Below are 20732 nucleotides of genomic sequence, written 5' to 3'. Positions count from 1 at the left end.
CCAATTTGTATGTTTTTAGTAAATCTTTAGAACAAGACGCCTATAAAAAATTACAAGAAAGATTTGAAAATATTGAGAAGAACTTAAGCAAAGAAATATCACATTTTTATAATGCTTCTGAGGACATAGTTCACTTAAGCGAATGTAAACCAAATTCTTTAATCGTTTTCGATGATTGTATTTTAGAAAATCAAGACGTTATTAAAGAATATTTCGTAATGTCTCGTCACAAAAACATATCTTGTATCTATCTTTCTCAATGCTTTTCAAAGGTTGATAAACAAGTTATAAGAAATAATTTGAATATGTTGTGTGTTTTTAAACAAGATGATCATTATTCCAGAAAGATTTATAACAATTATGTGGGATCTGATATGAGTTTTAACCACTTTATTGAGTTGTGTGATAAAATTTGGAAAGAAGACTACGGTTTTTTAACTAAAATGGAAAATATTTGAATAAATTTTCTAACATAAATGCTGCTCAGTGGTCTGACAAATCTACTTGATAAAATATTTGTTACAACTATTTTTATATTATCTTTAATTTTTATTTACATTATGAAAACAACTGAAAAACGGTAAATCTGTTCACGTTTTACGTTCCACGTTCACGGTTTTACGTTCCACGTTCACGTTTTTACGTTCCACGTTCATGTTCCACGGTCGTGTTTACGTTTCACGTTCGTGTTTCACGTTCATGTTTTACGTTTCGTGTTCACGTTTTTACGTTCCACGTTTTACGTTCCACGTTCACGTTTCAAAATTTTTCTAATTAAATGGTGAACGTAACTTCTGAAGAAGCGAAAAAACTTGATCAAATCGAAAAGAAATTAATCAAAGAATTTAAAGAACAGATTCGAATTGATGAAAAAGAACAAGAATTTATTCAAAAAATCAATCAACCTGTAACTTCTGCAATAAAAAACGTTGAGGGCAAAATTGAAAATGTTTTAAGTGATAATCAAAATTTGATGAATTTGGTTCCAGTTGTACGACAATTTGCCGATATTTCAATTCCAGAATCTGAAGTGGAAGAGTTTGAATTGCCAAAATTACCATCTTCAACACCATTTAGACCTCGAATCATTGAAGACTCTACCATAGTTGAACCAATAAGTCCTGGAACAACGGATATAATAATTGGTGAAATTGGTAAAAAATTTCTTCCTAGAGCAAAGGATGATAAATTTGGTTTGTATTGGGACAGAAAAAAGAGAAGTTTTATGATTGGAAATTTACCCGTTAATTTTGAACATAATGATATCATTATTAATGAAAAAACATATGAAGGAACTCAAGGTTTATGGAGATTATTAACAAACTATGACGCTCCAAAAGATAATTTTTATTCTGAAGAAGATTTGAAAAAGTATACAGAAATTTTATGGGAATCTGACTCAATTTACAAAAATAATGATCCATCTACTAAGAAGCCTAAGTCAAGTAGAGGTAAAAAATATATGAACTTAATTAAACCAATTTGGGAAAAACGAATCGAAGGATCAGGTATAAGAAAATACAGTGATAATAAGATTGAGTACAGATATATCGACGATTTGACAAAACTCGATGGAATTATAAATTATATTTATGCTCAAGAAAAGGCTGGAAACAACAATTTTTTGAACGAAAAGAAAGCAATTAAGGATTTTATTTCGAACAAACTTGATGAAATGATTGAAAAACCTGATGGAATTAAATATTTAAAACGAATTTTGCCGGCAATAAGTTCATCTATGATTGAGGGTAGTGGACTTTTGAATGATTTTATCAACAATTTACCTTTTGAATTACACATACCAACTTATCAGTATCTGGGGCCTGGCACAAAACTCGAAAAAAGACTAAAAAGAGGAGATCCTGGTATAAATAAATTAGATCAAGCTGCTATGGAACACGATATTTTTTATGCAAAACATAGAGACACAAATTCCAGACATATAGCAGATAAAGTTTTGCAAGATAAGGCAATGGATAGATTTTTATCAAAAGATGCTAGTTTAGGTGAAAGATTTGTTGCGCTCCCAACAGCTGGAGCAATGTTTTTGAAGAGAAAACTAGGAATGGGAATCAAAGAGAACTTGAAATTTTAACTATATAAATGGAGGTGAACGTAAATTTCAGCAAAAATCAGAAAGAAAAAATAAAATCCGCTTTTAAGAAAAAAATACCCGTTAGTATTCAATTTAAAATAGATCAACTAAAAAATGGCGAAGATAAGATATTTTTAACAAATAGACAATACAATAAACTCGAAAAACATAAGAAAAACAATAAAGGAACCAGAATAGAATTTTCTTATAATCAGTTGAAAGAACTTAAAAATGGTGGACTTTTGAAAGATTTATTAAATTTTGGAGAAAATATTCCAGTTGTTAAAAATGTTGTTCCTTATGTTCGTAAAGCTGCTCCAATCGTTAAAAAAGATGTGATTCCTATTGTTCGAAACATTTTAAATTGGTTAGATAAAAAGTTGGAAGATGTTACAGGATCTGGATTAGATGAAAAAACTTTGAATTACGTGAAATCAAACATTAAAAAAAATTTGAAATCAAACCTTTAACATTCGGGGAATTGGAAGAAATCTGCAAAAATATTAAACATTTTAGAGGAATCTTCATGAGAGATACATTACCTGAAAAAGTTAAGAAATTTGAATGTGGAATTGTGAATTTAGACTCGATTATGGGAGGTGGAACGCATTGGATTTGTTATTATAAAAATGATAAGAATGCATGTTATTTTGATTCGTATGGAAGAATTGAGGACAAACCACCTATAGAATTGATCCAATATTTGAAAAAATCAAGCGTCTACTACAATGATTCTCAGATTCAAGATTATAAAGATCCCCCAATTTGTGGTCATTTATGTGTTTTTGTTTTGAATGAACTGAGTAATGGTAAAGATTTTAAAGAAGTTGTCAACAAATTATTACTTAATAAATATGGATTCACAAAATATTTTTGACGTATTTGGAACACAAATTAAAACAGAAATTATTCAAAATGTAGATAATAGTTTGAATTTTATCTTTTCTTATCGATTTATACATGATTAAAATTTTCGTAAAAGAATTTTGAAATTTTCTCTTATTAAATGGTGGACTACAAAAAGTATTCAGGCGATATTGAAAGGGCGGAGTTTAAAAATTTCTATCCAATTAGTAAACAACATTTGAATGAACCGAATAAAAGAACTGAGTTTAATATTGATTTTGGAGATAATTTTTGCTCGTCTAACTTCCAGTTTTATATTTCTGGAACTTTAACAAAACAAGATGGTCAAGCATATCTTGGAACTGATAATGTTAGATTAATCGATAATTTTATACCGTTTTTATTTTCTAAGATTGAAGTAAGAAAACACAATAAATTGATAGAAGAAGTCGAAAACTGTGGCCAATTAAGCACTATTAAAGGAACCATTTGTTATTCCAAAAGTGATGTATTTTCAAACAGTTTTGAATCAACTTTTAAATTTGGACAATTTGAAGCGGTCGGTGATTTAGCACATTTCGGCTTAGGATTCTTTGAAAATGTAAATTTTCCAATCTATAAAGGTGGATTTTACATTAGTTTCATAAGAGCTGAAGACGATGATGTGATTCTGAAGACTGCAACTGGAAATGTTATGCCTGTTGATGGCAAAATTACAATTAACGAGTTTTTCATTAGAGTTCCGATGATTTATTACAAAACCACGAGTAAAATTCAGTTGATTGATGAAATTACAAAATCTCAAAACATTATGTTTAATTTTCTAGATTGGCAATGTATTGAGCAAAAAGGTATTTCCGGAACAACTTATTCGTTCGATATCACAAATATTTATAGAAATATCTTCAATCCTAAGTTTGTTATTATAGGTTTTCAAACAGATAGACAGAATAATCAAGAGAAAAATCCTTCAAAGTTTGATAGTTTGAATGTAAAAAATATCAGAGTAAAATTGAACGGTTCTTATTATCCAGATGAATTACAAAATTTAAACATTTCAGGAGGTCTTCTCAGAATCATGTATCAGATGTATCAAGATTTTAAGAAAGTTTACTACAAAAATATGGAAATGTATTATAATCCTAAAGAATTTTTAGCGAATAGACCTATTTATGTCATTGATACAACAAAGAGTTTGACAAATATTTCTGCTTCAAAGAACGATATAATTATCAATATGGATTTTCAAAATGCTGTTACAAACGCGATTTGTTATGTTGTTGTTGTTTCTGAGAAATTTTTATCATATGATGTGATTAAGAACGATATTAGAGAAATTCAGTAAAATTTTAGATTTCTTGATTTTTCATTCCATTTCAGAGATTTTTTATTAAGATTTTAATATATTTACCACACAATTTCCGTTTATTCAAAACAGATATAAGAACATTGGCAATAGATTTTTCATTAAGATTTTAATATATTTACAACAGAATTTTCGTTGATTTGAAGCAGATATGAGATCATTTCCAATAGATTGATTCGAAGCAGAAGTTTCCAATAGACACCTTAAGAAAGTAGAAGCAAACAGCTATAGATTCGGTTAATTTTTCATTCGTGAGTTACTGTTTGATTTTACAGATTCGTTTATTGTCCTTTAAACAGTATTTTCCATTACTGTTTGATTTTACAGATTCGTTTATTGTCCTTTAAACAGGAATTTCTATTGATTTACTGTCTGTCCCAAAAGTGGTCTAGAAACCCCACATTCATATCTACTTATATATATATATATATATATATATATATATATATATATTATTGAACTTAGTCTATTAGCATCTATGTGTAACAAGCATATATTTAAAAAATCTTACTCTACAGTGGTGCGTGTAGTCATTATATAACTAAAAATATACAGTGGTCACTACAAAGAAGGAATACATAAATCCACTACAATTAACAATATAATTGTACATCGGTTTGCAATATAAGTTGATGCCTTAAAAGATATGACTCAGCAGGCAATCCAGTAATACAAAGCACTACATCAGTTGTGCTATAATAGGAATCTTTCAATCTCGGAAATTTTGCATCCTTTTACTGAGTTGGCAACATTGTCCACACAGCTGACCACCAAGTCAACAGTGAAGTATGCTTGTCCTTTCAACCTGCATTATTATTGCATTTCTGTGTATGGAATTACACCACCAGGTATGATGGTGTACGCTCTTTTACTGAAAACTCATATTCACAGCTCTGACACAAAACTCCATACTTCCCCACAGACAATGTTAGGCGTTGTATATTCACCTTGGTAAAGGTTTTGAAAGTTCGGCACAAAATAGTATCAGCAATTCAGTTTCCAGACTGGTCAACTGGTATGGTGGACACAGTGCAGAGAATGGTGAGGAGAACCAAGACACTGGTCCAAGAGCAATTATAATTACACTTGTCAGCAGACTGGACATTGACAAGTCCTTGATGAAGATGACAAGAGGTGCCACCTCAAGGCAAAAGATCTGGGCTACAGCAGTGAAAACTCTATATAAACGAGTCACTAACTTCATCTACCAGAGATACCACTGCTCACGCTCACCAGGGCCAAGGGTAAGGAGAGAAAAGCTAAACCCATGTTTGGACCTCTAGCTAGATATCAAACCATTTAAAATCGAATTTGAATATTTTTTATGCTGGGTCTCCTTTGTACCTATTTTAAAGGTCTGCATTAACACAAATATATACAGGGTGTTCTGAAAAAAGGTGCCCATAAGTCAGGGCGTGATTCCTCACATCAAAATAAGAAAAAAAGGTCTAATTAACATAGGTCCGAAAATGCTTAGTTACCAAGTTATACAGGGTGAAAGATTTCGTCTGAATTTCAGTTCCCCTGCTGCAACGAAGCCCTACGGGTATTTGTTGGCTGTTAATTAAGATGTACAATTTAGCGTACTTTATGTAAAATGAACTGAAAAATTGAATAAAACCGTTTCCAGACCTGTAGCTACAGTAATTTTTAAGATATGTGACGAAATACGCGAAACTTGGTCCCGAAAAACAAGTTACATTTAGGTTTGAAGCAGATTTACTATGTTAAATGTACAATAAACACAAAATATTTTTTCACGGTACTTGTAGAAAATTTAATTTTGAAGAGAAAGATGTAAAATAAGTCTATAATAGACAAACGCAAACTTTAAAAAATAATCCTTAATTACATACAAAACGCATGAAAAATAGACAAAATCTGTTAAGCTCTCTACAAATGTAATATTGAAATTAAAACAGCTGTTTTATTAAAACAAATTAATGAGTTACTATTATTTTTTATCAAGTAAATATTTTTAACAATCATACATTATCATACATAAAAAAGTTATCTGAATTATCATTCAACAAAAAAGTTACACTTGTCCTAAAAAACTAACCACGTCACAGTAGATGTTCAAAATGTTTCCCCTCATTCAAAATACAAGCATCCAGCCGTCTTCTCATAGACTGCCGAACTCTTTCGAAGATCCCAGGTGTCTCACGTATCCTTTGAATCCCGTTAACAATCCTTATTCGCAACTCTTCTATGGTATCCACAGGCGAGTCGTAGACAAGCGTCTTTAAATGTCCCCATAAGAAAAAGTCTAGAGGATTGAGGTCAGGTGACCTTGCAGGCCATGCTACTGGGGCTCCTCGACCAATCCATCTGTTTGGATATGCTTCATTTAAAAATTCTCTTACTTGTAATGTGTAATGAGCTGGAGCTCCATCCTGCATGAACCACATGTTGTTGCGTGTGTATAGTGGCACATCTTCGAGTAACTCATTCAGATTAGTCGTCAAGAAATGTAAATAATTTTCACCATTGAGCGTATCAGGTAAAAAACTAATAAAAATTTTATCACCCAGAATAGCAGCCCATACGTTTATAGAAAACTGATATTGGTGACGGTTCTCTGAAATAGCACGTGGATTTTCAATTGCCCACATGTGAGTATTGTGGGTGTTAAGAATAGCCATTCTTGAAAATTTTGCTTCATCAGTAAAGATAATGTAATTTAAAAAATGTGGATTTCTGCACCTTTGGATAAGCCATTGGCATAGCTGAACACGAGGAAAGTAATCTCGAGGCAAAAGAGCCTGGACCCTTTGATAGTGATAAGAATGCAACTGCTGCTCGTGTAAAATCTTCCAGACAATTGAATTACTAACACCGAAATCCAAGGCTAGTTCTCTAGTACTTCTTCCAGGATGATTCTCTATTTCGTCCAACACGCCCTCCTCCAATTCAGCTGTACACGTTGTACGTGGCCGTCCTGATCTACCAACTTTTCCAGATTTAAAGGTTCCCGTCTCGCTTAGCCTTCTATGAATGGAAGAAAACATTTTATGAGTCGGTAACTGTCTATGAGGAAAATGTTCCTGATAGAGTCGTCTAGCCTGACGACTGTTGCAATGTGCAAGACCGTACATTAAATGCATGTCTGCCATTTCACCATTAGTGTACATAATATTCATATTACCTGCCATGATGAATAAGATATTATTAGCTATCAAAAATTAACTTCAACGGCACTCGCACTAACTTGTATTAAAGTACAGATCAACACACGCACTTAATGAGCAATGGAAAAATAGCTGCTTGTAATGTTTATTTAAATTATTATAAACAATGTTACATTGTTAAAACATATGTTTTAAATAGAAATTATTTTGTTTCTCAAATCAAATATTTTAATAAAACAGCTGTTTTAATTTCAATATTACATTTGTAGAGAGCTTAACAGATTTTGTCTATTTTTCATGCGTTTTGTATGTAATTAAGGATTATTTTTTAAAGTTTGCGTTTGTCTATTATAGACTTATTTTACATCTTTCTCTTCAAAATTAAATTTTCTACAAGTACCGTGAAAAAATATTTTGTGTTTATTGTACATTTAACATAGTAAATCTGCTTCAAACCTAAATGTAACTTGTTTTTCGGGACCAAGTTTCGCGTATTTCGTCACATATCTTAAAAATTACTGTAGCTACAGGTCTGGAAACGGTTTTATTCAATTTTTCAGTTCATTTTACATAAAGTACGCTAAATTGTACATCTTAATTAACAGCCAACAAATACCCGTAGGGCTTCGTTGCAGCAGGGGAACTGAAATTCAGACGAAATCTTTCACCCTGTATAACTTGGTAACTAAGCATTTTCGGACCTATGTTAATTAGACCTTTTTTTCTTATTTTGATGTGAGGAATCACGCCCTGACTTATGGGCACCTTTTTTCAGAACACCCTGTATAGATTCACAGAGGAATGTTCACGGATATTTATAGATTAATGTCTATGAACGTGCATACGTATGACAGGATATTGTATATCATGTAAAAACCTAAGTGAAACGTTACTTCAATCATTTTAAAAGTTCGGGTCAGGATTGTACTAGCCAGACATGAGAGGTCCGTTGGTTCAGTCCAGGCTTTCACAGCTGTTTGGTTTACTATACATAATTAACTGCAAAATGAAAATCCATTTTCAGCGTTAAAAAAATTTTGGTTTTATATATTTTACAATGTAATAGTACAATTTATTTTACAACTTAATTTTATTTCAGATACATATTGTATTTTTTAATTATTATTATTTAATTTTTCAATATTTGTACTGTCATGAAATTGTCAATATTTTCATGTTGTAAAAGACAAATAAGTGAACAAATTTTTATGCCAAAATAATAATTTCAAAAGTACAGGTGGAAAAATTTGCAAATATTTAACGTAAATATGAAAAAAATAGTTAAATACTACACTGAATATAATTTTTTTTATTTTATCAAAATATATTTTTTATAATAACTTCCATAAAAGTACACTTTATAAGTATTTTGTTTATAAACTGTGTGTCCGTTGTATTATAAATCGTTTATATGCTAAGATATATAAATGACAATAGTACAACAACCAAAGAACCTTATCACATTTGTATTATTTCAAAAAATTCAATAATTGTGAGTTTTTATCCATCTAACTGCTTGATTTTCGTTTGGAAGGATAAGGGAAACTCGCTGTTGAACAATTTCTCACAGAGGATGATTTGGAGAAAGTTTAAACTGTACATAGTTATAGTATCAATTGGTATCAATCGATAGCTCATACATACTAAATATTCCTTTTGTGGATTTGAAATATATCCTACTATAGACCTTTGTCTCACAGACTTCCAAAGTTTAAATGTTAATCTTATGAGAGTATATATTAATTGTTAAAATATTTCTTACATATTGTTAATTTTTATTATAATTAGTTGTTTCATAAATTCTCATAATTCTAATAACTCTTTATTTAAAGTTTGTTATTGGTGATGGAAGGTTTGAAAGGATAACAGAATTTCAGTCACTTGCCATCATTATATGTTTTACAAATATGTACCTTTTGTAACGTATAACAATGGCAAATGTACAAAATCTTGTTACCCATTTTAATAATGTTCGTATGAGTAAACCCACCATTAGTTTTAGCATTTATTATCAGAATGTAAGTGGCCTCAAATCTAAAATAAATTTATTCTCAAATAACATTCCAAGTTAGTATTTACAATATATTAGCTTTAACAAGAATCAGATTTGCACACACTGACATACACACTGGTGAATCTTTTTCACATAAGTATGATTTAAATGCAACCAGGACGTATTTTTGTCACATGAAGGCCAACATTTTACGCAAAAGAATTCATACACTTGAGATTAAACTACCAAACTGTGAGAGCATATGGTTGCAGATATTTAATATTCTAGGAAAATTGCTATATTTAGACATTATGTATATTAGGCCTAGAGCTAATCTAGCTTTTAAGAAAATTTACAGAATAACATTATTATCAACCTACTGTACTATAAGCGGAATATCTCGATTAAATCTCACTCTAAAACGTTTTAAGAAAAATATATTTTGGTATCCCAGAACAATGTATGTTAATGTCAGTTCTACAAAAGTTCATCAGAATGTGAAATGGCGCTTCTTTGGTGTTTTAGTATGGCAGTGTAACGTGACTCATCATAATATCCAGTGACAGTCACAGCTCCAGTTTTTGTTTGTTTTACAAATTCAGACACACAAACAAGCTGTCACTCTAAGCGGAAATATTCTTTTGTCACAATCAATTAATTGCTGTTCAGACGTTTTAGTTTGTTTGTAAACTGATACTCAGCTATTATTTACTGCTGTGCATGGTTATCTACTTTTTAAATATGATTATTCATTGTTCATAAAATTCCATTTTATTAACATTTTCATTTTACTACACAACCATGGCATTATTTTGTATCATTATTTCATGATTGTTTAAATAGTATAATTCTACTATTGTGCCTACTATAATAACCATAACTTTCTGTAATTATAATAAATTTGTAACCAATTTATTTGAAATTTATCACACCTTACGTCAGTTTTAGTGTCCCTTTTTCATATTTGTATGTTTTTATTCTCATTATCTTGTATTTGAATTTCATACTTTTTAACTAGAATAAAATGAGTACTATAATAATTGTAACTATGTTTTATAACAATTACATAGTAAAACAACTGAACTGCATTTCAATATTACTGTGCATATATACATTCAGTCAATAGAAATAGAGATTTGCAAAACAATACATTATCATTAATTTTCACACCAACAAAACTAAAAAAAAACTTTAATAACTTAAAATATTAATATTTTTAGTTTTCTGTTACAGAGATATTAGGTAACTTTTTTATAGTATACAAAGGGTTATTAATACATATATTTAAAGTTGTAGGCGATTTTAACTATTAGTAACTTGAATAAAGTACAATGTATAAGAGAGACACAGCCATTGTAAAGGATTATTAATGTTTTTAAATGGTCAAAATTTAAATTTAAAAAATGTTTAAAATGTTCAAATGAAACTTAAGATTTAGTAATCACAAATTTAGATAATACAGAAGTGACTTAATATAGTTCTTGGTGAGGAATGACCCTTATTATGCTAAGAGCTGGGGAAGCTTATTGAACACTCAACACAACACAAATATTGGGAAGGGCGCAAATTTAAACAAGTATCATGTTGGTGGTGTTGTCTCATCAAAGTGAATATATTCTATTGTTATATTCGGTGATAAACATACATGTCAACCCAGGCCATCTAGAGTCTATTCTCGCTGCTTCACCATTTGTAACCTGATTCCAGTGGTTTCCTGTTCCATAATTCATGTTTTCTTCCTCTTGTTTGTTGTTCTGTGCTGTCTACTTTCCAATGATCCCTTGCTCAAAATATTATTTTGTCACCAATATCATAGATATTAGAGTTGAGATAATTCCACTATTATAACACATTAAGTAATGAATTCTCCCACCCAGCCACACAAAGTTTAGATTTATTTGATAGAATAATGTGAATGCATGGTATGTGTATTACTGTAATGTACTTCACCCTTTAACTGCTGTACCCGAGATATATCATGCAACTCTAGTTTTGTGAACAACCACCATCAGCTGTAATATTGTGTTACTTCGCGTTCTATTATGTTAGAAAAGATAGCTGTCCAGTTGATGGTGCAATCTTCTGGACAATTTCTCAAACTACTTGGATACCACGCGCTTTGTATCATACACGTGTTCAGGAATGGTTACTTTGATATTTTACGAGTTGTTTTCCAATGTTTATTCTCAGATAGATATGTGATAGTCACAGTATGTTGTAATTATTTGACAAACTGACATCGGTGCTGGGGAGTCTTAGTATGGAACTAAGCCCGGCACTCGGATGTCACCATAAATCCAGGAACGCAGTGGTTAAAGGGTTAATGTAAAGGTTTTTAGAAATTATAAGTTTTGCTGACAAGTCCACTGGATTTGGGCATCTAAAATTTGTAAGGAAATGTTGTGATTGAATAAATAAATAAATGTGATGTAGGTGGATAGTGTTAGTGCTGCTCAGAAATCTTATAAGTCAAGGTCAATTGATGAGGTGGGTTACTTTAGTCACTAGGTATATCAGTTATGTCGTAATTTGCCAAAAAAGGACTGATCACAGTTTAACTTTTTACATGATATCAACATGATACACTTGATGCCTTTAGAATGGCAGTTTTACTCTGGACATTTGTAGAATAACTGACCACGCTTATATCAAGTATTTGTAATACATATTAACATTTTTGCAATACACATAAAAAATTGTTCATAAAACATATTGTTTTAGGAATTTTTCATGATTTTTTTACTCTGTCTGTAAAGAAATTAACTTTATTTTTGTTCCATTATTTTATAATAACCCTGTCTAACAGATAATATATGACCAGATTACACCAAGTACTGTTGAACACATTACATTCAGCTGAGCTATAACTAAAAACATAGCAGTCACTTTGTTTACGTGCGTTACAACGTGTTTACATGTGTTACTAGGTGTTTACACGTTTTACTACGTGTTTACGTGTGGTGTTGTTTTACTGTATGGACTACTTTATTGTTACAACATTTTGTTTAGAGTTTTTGTTAAAATTGATTGAAAGTCCTGTCAGATGACTGCTACAAAATAGTACTACAGATTATTATGAATGAGGACAGATAAATGGTTGTTTCTTTTTTAAATTTGAGTACGATATTGTGAATGACCGGTTTTATTATAACTTAACTTGACAGTGGCCATGCATTACATCATGTTTACTTGGAGTAGAGAATTCGATTGAGTGATTTCAGTTTAGCACTAGCACACATATTGGTGACACAATCACCAATTGATTTAACAACAACTCATCAGTGAAGATTGAAATGTTTTAATGTTGTATAAAGTAAAATTTTAAGAAAAACTCTGGTAATTGTTAAATTGTGTTATGTTGTTTAAGATTAATCTGCACTAAAAGTTAACTTACAATAATCTATACTCATTCACCTTGTTATATAACATGGTTATCTCACTTTTGATTCTTGAAGGAAAGTAAGCCCTTGAACCTAACTAAATGATAACAGTCTGTATAAACTTGAACTTATTTTTTAATTAGGTACTTATTATCACCCTATAGATTTTACAGTGTCATGAACATTATTCAATGAGTACTATTTGTAAGAATCGAAGTTATTGTGATTTTGGATTGTAATTTTTAGTTATAAATAAATATTGTATAGCCACTATAAACCATGTTATTTTGTAATTATTAATAAATGAATGTAAAATTGATTTTGGTTAAAATAAAACACTACAATTTAAAAATATGTTCATTGTGCATAAATGATTTACATTTTAAAATTTTTAATTTTTACATGTGTGTCTTAGAACTTGGGACAGCTAAACTCTTACCCTTATATTTTTATTTTTAGTTTAAGAGAATTTTGAAACTATTCAATGCATACAAACAGCAGGACAAAATTAGGGCAGTAAATTTTACAGTTTTTATATGAAAAAGATGCCATTAACAATTTATTAGTACTTAATTTATAAACAAGCACTCCAATAATTATGAAATTTTATTTTTATGAGGCCTTTCATGTTCAAGGAACACATCATCAGACCCACACAACTGAAATAAAAGTTGTTATTTATTTTTGCACTTTAATATTAACCCTTAGCGCTCCAATGGATTTCATAAAATGATTTTATAGAATGTCCCAGCACTCCAATGGCCTGCAGTGCAGGCCAGCGCCATACTCAAACTAGCTCCGGCGGCATAAATAATTTTTTCGTCCTTGCGCTCCAATGGCCCGCAATGCAGGCTGATACTAATTTGCTTGAACGCTCCAATGTCCTGCATTGCAGGCAGCACGTATTGTGTCTTATTTCATTTTCTATGATTTTTGTGGTGTATCTATACGGTACCAAATAAAGTTTTCAGAATTAGAAATAACCAGTGAATAAAATGCAATATTTTCAATAACCAGTAATAAATTTTTTAGTTGAATTAAATGCAATTCTTTATATCACGTTTGTAAGAGAATTGCATATCATGTTTAGGTCAACCTTTATTTTTAGACTTGCTGACTGATATTGTTATCTCTATCTCAGACATTGAAAGGGGAGATGAAGCAACATCTTGATTGTCCTACAGCTCGGTCCCACCCTACTTAGCTTATCTGTTACACGAATAGTAAACAAAGATAACATCTACCACATCTGGATAACAAGGCGTACAAGAATGTACTGTGACACTTGCACAAACAAACCGGGATTACATGCTGGTAACTGTTTTAGATTATACCACAAAGCGAAAAGGTTTAAGGACTAATTTTGATTTTACAATTTTAATATTCCTGCACTTATAATTATTATATATACCTATACTTAATATTTTTATTTATAAAAATTTTTATTATTGCAAAATGCAATTGGTTTTACACTTTTATATTTTTATACACGTATTATTATTATTAACGGCCAAATTTTATTCAAATACTATTATTAGTAACTCGTTAAAAAAGTTATTTCATTTATTAGCATTTTTTGTATGTTTGTGGTAAATTTGTCTTGTAAACATACATATGTTATAGCAATATGCTATGGTTTTTACACTACTGTATATTGTTTAGGTTAGGTTTTATTCGTTTTTTAAATTTTTTGAATAATAAAAACCTTGGAATCGATTAAAAACTATTTATTTATCCTAGTATCACCTTTTAATAAAGTATTATTTTAAAATCATTTGTACATTAAATAAAAGATAACCAAGAAAAACACGTAAAATACATGAAATAAGCTAACTAATTAAAAAATTAGCAAAGTGTTAGTACTTAAATAGCTATTAGTAAAGTAGACCTTTAAATTGGCATTTAAACTGTTACGCAATGGTTGGCTCAAAATAATGTGGAGTGCTAACACGTCCATTGCAAAAATAAATAAGAGCTAGTGGGGAATCCGCCATGGTCTGCAATGCAGGCCGCTGGAGCTGTGGGACAGGCTAACGTATTTTAATTGGAGTTGGTGGGGAGTCTGCCCGTGCACCGCCATGGCCTGCAATGCAGGCCTTTGGAGTGCAAAGGGTTAATAAGTGGTTTTATTATTGAATAAAAAATGTATTTAAAATAAAGAGTTTGTAAAGAATTCTTTTTATTTTTACTAATCAATAAACTAATTTTAAGTAAAATGCCCTGTTTTATACGTTTTTGATTTTACCTTTTATAATTTAGCTATAATAAAAATTAGCTTTGAACTTAAAGAAACAAAATTTATTTATGTTTTACGTTTCAGGAATGTTAATGCATTTATTAGTGGCATGCAAAGGGTTAAGATTATAATTATATATAATAAAATTTTTGGCTGTATAAACAGTTTTTTGATATGTGCACAATTAACAAAAATAGGCCCCTCACCATTGATAAAGACGCATATCACCCAGAGGGTTAAAGATATTTAAAATTCACTTTTTGGGCCCCGTTAGATGTTTGGAAAATTACTGCTCAAAGATGTAACCATGAGCATAAGCTTGCCTAACAAGGGTTTCAACAGCGTTCCAACTGACTCAACCGAAAATTTTAGGTACGTTCAGTGTTTGATGTATTGTGTAGTGTTCAACTTGATGAAGGTAGTTCACAGAAAAGTCCTATTTATATTATGCTGACATGTAGAACATAATGTCACAGTTCAGGGACTACAACATGGAGTGTCATGAGAAACTGCTTGATGAATTGTGTAGTGTTCAACTTGATGAAGGTAGTTCACAGAAAAGTCCTATTTATATTATGCTGAGATATAGAACATAATGTCACAGTTCAGGGACTACAACAAGGAGTGTCATGAGAAACTGCTTGATGAATTGTGTAGTGTTCAACTTGATGAAGGTAGTTCACAGAAAAGTCCTATTTATATTATGCTGAGATATAGAACATAATGTCACAGTTCAGGGACTACAACATGGAGTGTCATGAGAAACTGCTTGTTGTATTGTGTAGTGTTCAACTTGATGAAGGTAGTTCACAGAAAAGTCCTATTTATATTATGCTGACATGTAGAACATAATGTCACAGTTCAGGGACTACAACATGGAGTGTCATGAGAAACTGCTTGATGAATTGTGTAGTGTTCAACTTGATGAAGGTAGTTCACAGAAAAGTCCTATTTATATTATGCTGACATGTAGAACATAATGTCACAGTTCAGGGACTACAACATGGAGTGTCATGAGAAACTGCTTGTTGTATTGTGTAGTGTTCAACTTGATGAAGGTAGTTCACAGAAAAGTCCTATTTATATTATGCTGACATGTTGAACATAATGTCACAGTTCAGGGACTACAACATGGAGTGTCATGAGAAACTGCTTGTTGTATTGTGTAGTGTTCAACTTGATGAAGGTAGTTCACAGAAAAGTCCTATTTATATTATGCTGACATGTAGAACATAATGTCACAGTTCAGGGACTACAACATGGAGTGTCATGAGAAACTGCTTGATGAATTGTGTAGTGTTCAACTTGATGAAGGTAGTTCACAGAAAAGTCCTATTTATATTATGCTGACATGTAGAACATAATGTCACAGTTCAGGGACTACAACATGGAGTGTCATGAGAAACTGCTTGATGAATTGTGAAACTTGATGATGGAGTGTGTTCAAAACTATGAATTGTGTAGTCACAGAAAAGTCCTATTTATATTATGCACATGTCACAGTTCAGGGACTTGGAGTGTCAATTATCTTGATGAAGGTAGTTCACAGTTATGCTGACATGTAGAACATAATGACAGTTCAGGGACTACAACATGGAGTGTCATGAGAAACTGCTTGTGAATTGTGTAGTGTTCAACTTGATGAAGGTAGTTCACAGAAAAAGTCCTATTTATATTATGCTGACATGTAGAACATAATGTCACAGTTCAGGGACTACAACATGGAGTGTCATGAGAAACTGCTTGTTGTAATTGTGTAGTGTTCAACTTGATGAAGGTAGTTCACAGAAAAGTCCTATTTATATTATGCTGACATGTAGAACATAATGTCACAGTTCAGGGACTACAACATGGAGTGTCATGAGAAACTGCTTGTTGTATTGTGTAGTGTTCAACTTGATGAAGGTAGTTCACAGAAAAGTCCTATTTATATTATGCTGACATGTAGAACATAATGTCACAGTTCAGGGACTACAACATGGAGTGTCATGAGAAACTGCTTGATGAATTGTGTAGTGTTCAACTTGATGAAGGTAGTTCACAGAAAAGTCCTATTTATATTATGCTGACATGTAGAACATAATGTCACAGTTCAGGGACTACAACATGGAGTGTCATGAGAAACTGCTTGTTGTAATTGTGTAGTGTTCAACTTGATGAAGGTAGTTCACAGAAAAGTCCTATTTATATTATGCTGACATGTAGAACATAATGTCACAGTTCAGGGACTACAACATGGAGTGTCATGAGAAACTGCTTGTTGTATTGTGTAGTGTTCAACTTGATGAAGGTAGTTCACAGAAAAGTCCTATTTATATTATGCTGACATGTAAAACATAATGTCACAGTTCAGGGACTACAACATGGAGTGTCATGAGAAACTGCTTGTTGTATTGTGTAGTGTTCAACTTGATGAAGGTAGTTCACAGAAAAGTCCTATTTATATTATGCTGACATGTAGAACATAATGTCACAGTTCAGGGACTACAACATGGAGTGTCATGAGAAACTGCTTGATGAATTGTGTAGTGTTCAACTTGATGAAGGTAGTTCACAGAAAAGTCCTATTTATATTATGCTGAGATATAGAACATAATGTCACAGTTCAGGGACTACAACATGGAGTGTCATGAGAAACTGCTTGTTGTATTGTGTAGTGTTCAACTTGATGAAGGTAGTTCACAGAAAAGTCCTATTTATATTATGCTGACATGTAGAACATAATGTCACAGTTCAGGGACTACAACATGGAGTGTCATGAGAAACTGCTTGATGAATTGTGTAGTGTTCAACTTGATGAAGGTAGTTCACAGAAAAGTCCTATTTATATTATGCTGACATGTAGAACATAATGTCACAGTTCAGGGACTACAACATGGAGTGTCATGAGAAACTGCTTGTTGTATTGTGTAGTGTTCAACTTGATGAAGGTAGTTCACAGAAAAGTCCTATTTATATTATGCTGACATGTAGAACATAATGTCACAGTTCAGGGACTACAACATGGAGTGTCATGAGAAACTGCTTGTTGTATTGTGTAGTGTTCAACTTGATGAAGGTAGTTCACAGAAAAGTCCTATTTATATTATGCTGAGATATAGAACATAATGTCACAGTTCAGGGACTACAACATGGAGTGTCATGAGAAACTGCTTGATGAATTGTGTAGTGTTCAACTTGATGAAGGTAGTTCACAGAAAAGTCCTAGTATGCTGACATGTAGAACATAATGTCACAGTTCAGGGACTACAACATGGAGTGTCATGAGAAACTGCTTGTTGTATTGTGTAGTGTTCAACTTGATGAAGGTAGTTCACAGAAAAGTCCTATTTATATTATGCTGAGATATAGAACATAATGTCACAGTTCAGGGACTACAACATGGAGTGTCATGAGAAACTGCTTGATGAATTGTGTAGTGTTCAACTTGATGAAGGTAGTTCACAGAAAAGTCCTATTTATATTATGCTGACATGTAGAACATAATGTCACAGTTCAGGGACTACAACATGGAGTGTCATGAGAAACTGCTTGTTGTATTGTGTAGTGTTCAACTTGATGAAGGTAGTTCACAGAAAAGTCCTATTTATATTATGCTGAGATATAGAACATAATGTCACAGTTCAGGGACTACAACATGGAGTGTCATGAGAAACTGCTTGTTGTATTGTGTAGTGTTCAACTTGATGAAGGTAGTTCACAGAAAAGTCCTATTTATAGTATGCTGACATGTAGAACATAATGTCACAGTTCAGGGACTACAACATGGAGTGTCATGAGAAACTGCTTGTTGTATTGTGTAGTGTTCAACTTGATGAAGGTAGTTCACAGAAAAGTCCTATTTATATTATGCTGAGATATAGAACATAATGTCACAGTTCAGGGACTACAACATGGAGTGTCATGAGAAACTGCTTGTTGAATTGTGTAGTGTTCAACTTGATGAAGGTAGTTCACAGAAAAGTCCTATTTATATTATGCTGACATGTAGAACATAATGTCACAGTTCAGGGACTACAACATGGAGTGTCATGAGAAACTGCTTGTTGTATTGTGTAGTGTTCAACTTGATGAAGGTAGTTCACAGAAAAGTCCTATTTATATTATGCTGACATGTAGAACATAATGTCACAGTTCAGGGACTACAACATGGAGTGTCATGAGAAACTGCTTGATGAATTGTGTAGTGTTCAACTTGATGAAGGTAGTTCACAGAAAAGTCCTATTTATATTATGCTGACATATAGAACATAATGTCACAGTTCAGGGACTACAACATGGAGTGTCATGAGAAACTGCTTGTTGTATTGTGTAGTGTTCAACTTGATGAAGGTAGTTCACAGAAAAGTCCTATTTATAGTATGCTGACATGTAGAACATAATGTCACAGTTCAGGGACTACAACATGGAGTGTCATGAGAAACTGCTTGATGAATTGTGTAGTGTTCAACTTGATGAAGGTAGTTCACAGAAAAGTCCTATTTATATTATGCTGAGATATAGAACATAATGTCACAGTTCAGGGACTACAACATGGAGTGTCATGAGAAACTGCTTGTTGTATTGTGTAGTGTTCAACTTGATGAAGGTAGTTCACAGAAAAGTCCTATTTATAGTATGCTGACATGTAGAACATAATGTCACAGTTCAGGGACTACAACATGGAGTGTCATGAGAAACTGCTTGTTGTATTGTGTAGTGTTCAACTTGATGAAGGTAGTTCACAGAAAAGTCCTATTTATATTATGCTGAGATATAGAACATAATGTCACAGTTCAGGGACTACAACATGGAGTGTCATGAGAAACTGCTTGATGAATTGTGTAGTGTTCAACTTGATGAAGGTAGTTCACAGAAAAGTCCTATTTATAGTATGCTGACATGTAGAACATAATGTCACAGTTCAGGGACTACAACATGGAGTGTCATGAGAAACTGCTTGTTGTATTGTGTAGTGTTCAACTTGATGAAGGTAGTTCACAGAAAAGTCCTATTTATATTATGCTGAGATATAGAACATAATGTCACAGTTCAGGGACTACAACATGGAGTGTCATGAGAAACTGCTTGATGAATTGTGTAGTGTTCAACTTGATGAAGGTAGTTCACAGAAAAGTCCTATTTATATTATGCTGACATGTAGAACATAATGTCACAGTTCAGGGACTACAACATGGAGTTTCATGAGAAACGCATTATTTGCGTTCAGTTTCAACTCATACCAAATGTTCAGCAATCGAACTTTGCTTAGTGCAAAAAGCTGTACCATAGTAACTATGACAGATTCCACTAATGTAACCTTATATAACCTTCACTATAATCTATCTCGTTTAATCCTATCCTGCACACAATCCCTGGAATGCTCTGATCAATGAAGAGCCGCTGTAGTACTTGTCGTGCCTCACACTGCCGTACCATCTTTAGCTGACAGTTGATGCTCTTTAGTGCAAACAACACTCAACTATTATTTTTACTTTAACTATTATTTCTGCTAAAATCAGACCACCATTACTACATTTTTATTGTTTATTTTAGTTAGTTAAGCAGAAATAATGTTTTAGAAGCATCTCTGCTGCTTTACATATCACAAAAAATTAGTGGACATTTCATTATAACAATATCCTTATTTTATAACAAATTTAAAAGATGAAGTAAGAAATTAAAAAAAAACAAAAAACGATCCCA

The 20732-nt window shown here is 32.0% G+C and overlaps 1 protein-coding gene across 4 annotated transcripts in view; it reads right to left on the bottom strand.

Annotated features, from left to right (window-relative positions):
- Positions 1-20732, bottom strand: part of LOC124367445 (P3 protein-like) — a 68703-nt gene that overhangs the window by 6554 nt on the left and 41417 nt on the right. The gene's annotated exons all lie outside the window — the stretch shown is intronic.

This window comes from Homalodisca vitripennis, chromosome 8 (assembly GCF_021130785.1).
Source record: "Homalodisca vitripennis isolate AUS2020 chromosome 8, UT_GWSS_2.1, whole genome shotgun sequence".
Lineage (NCBI taxonomy): Eukaryota > Metazoa > Arthropoda > Insecta > Hemiptera > Cicadellidae > Homalodisca > Homalodisca vitripennis.
This window is presented reverse-complemented; position numbering and strand designations above follow the sequence as displayed.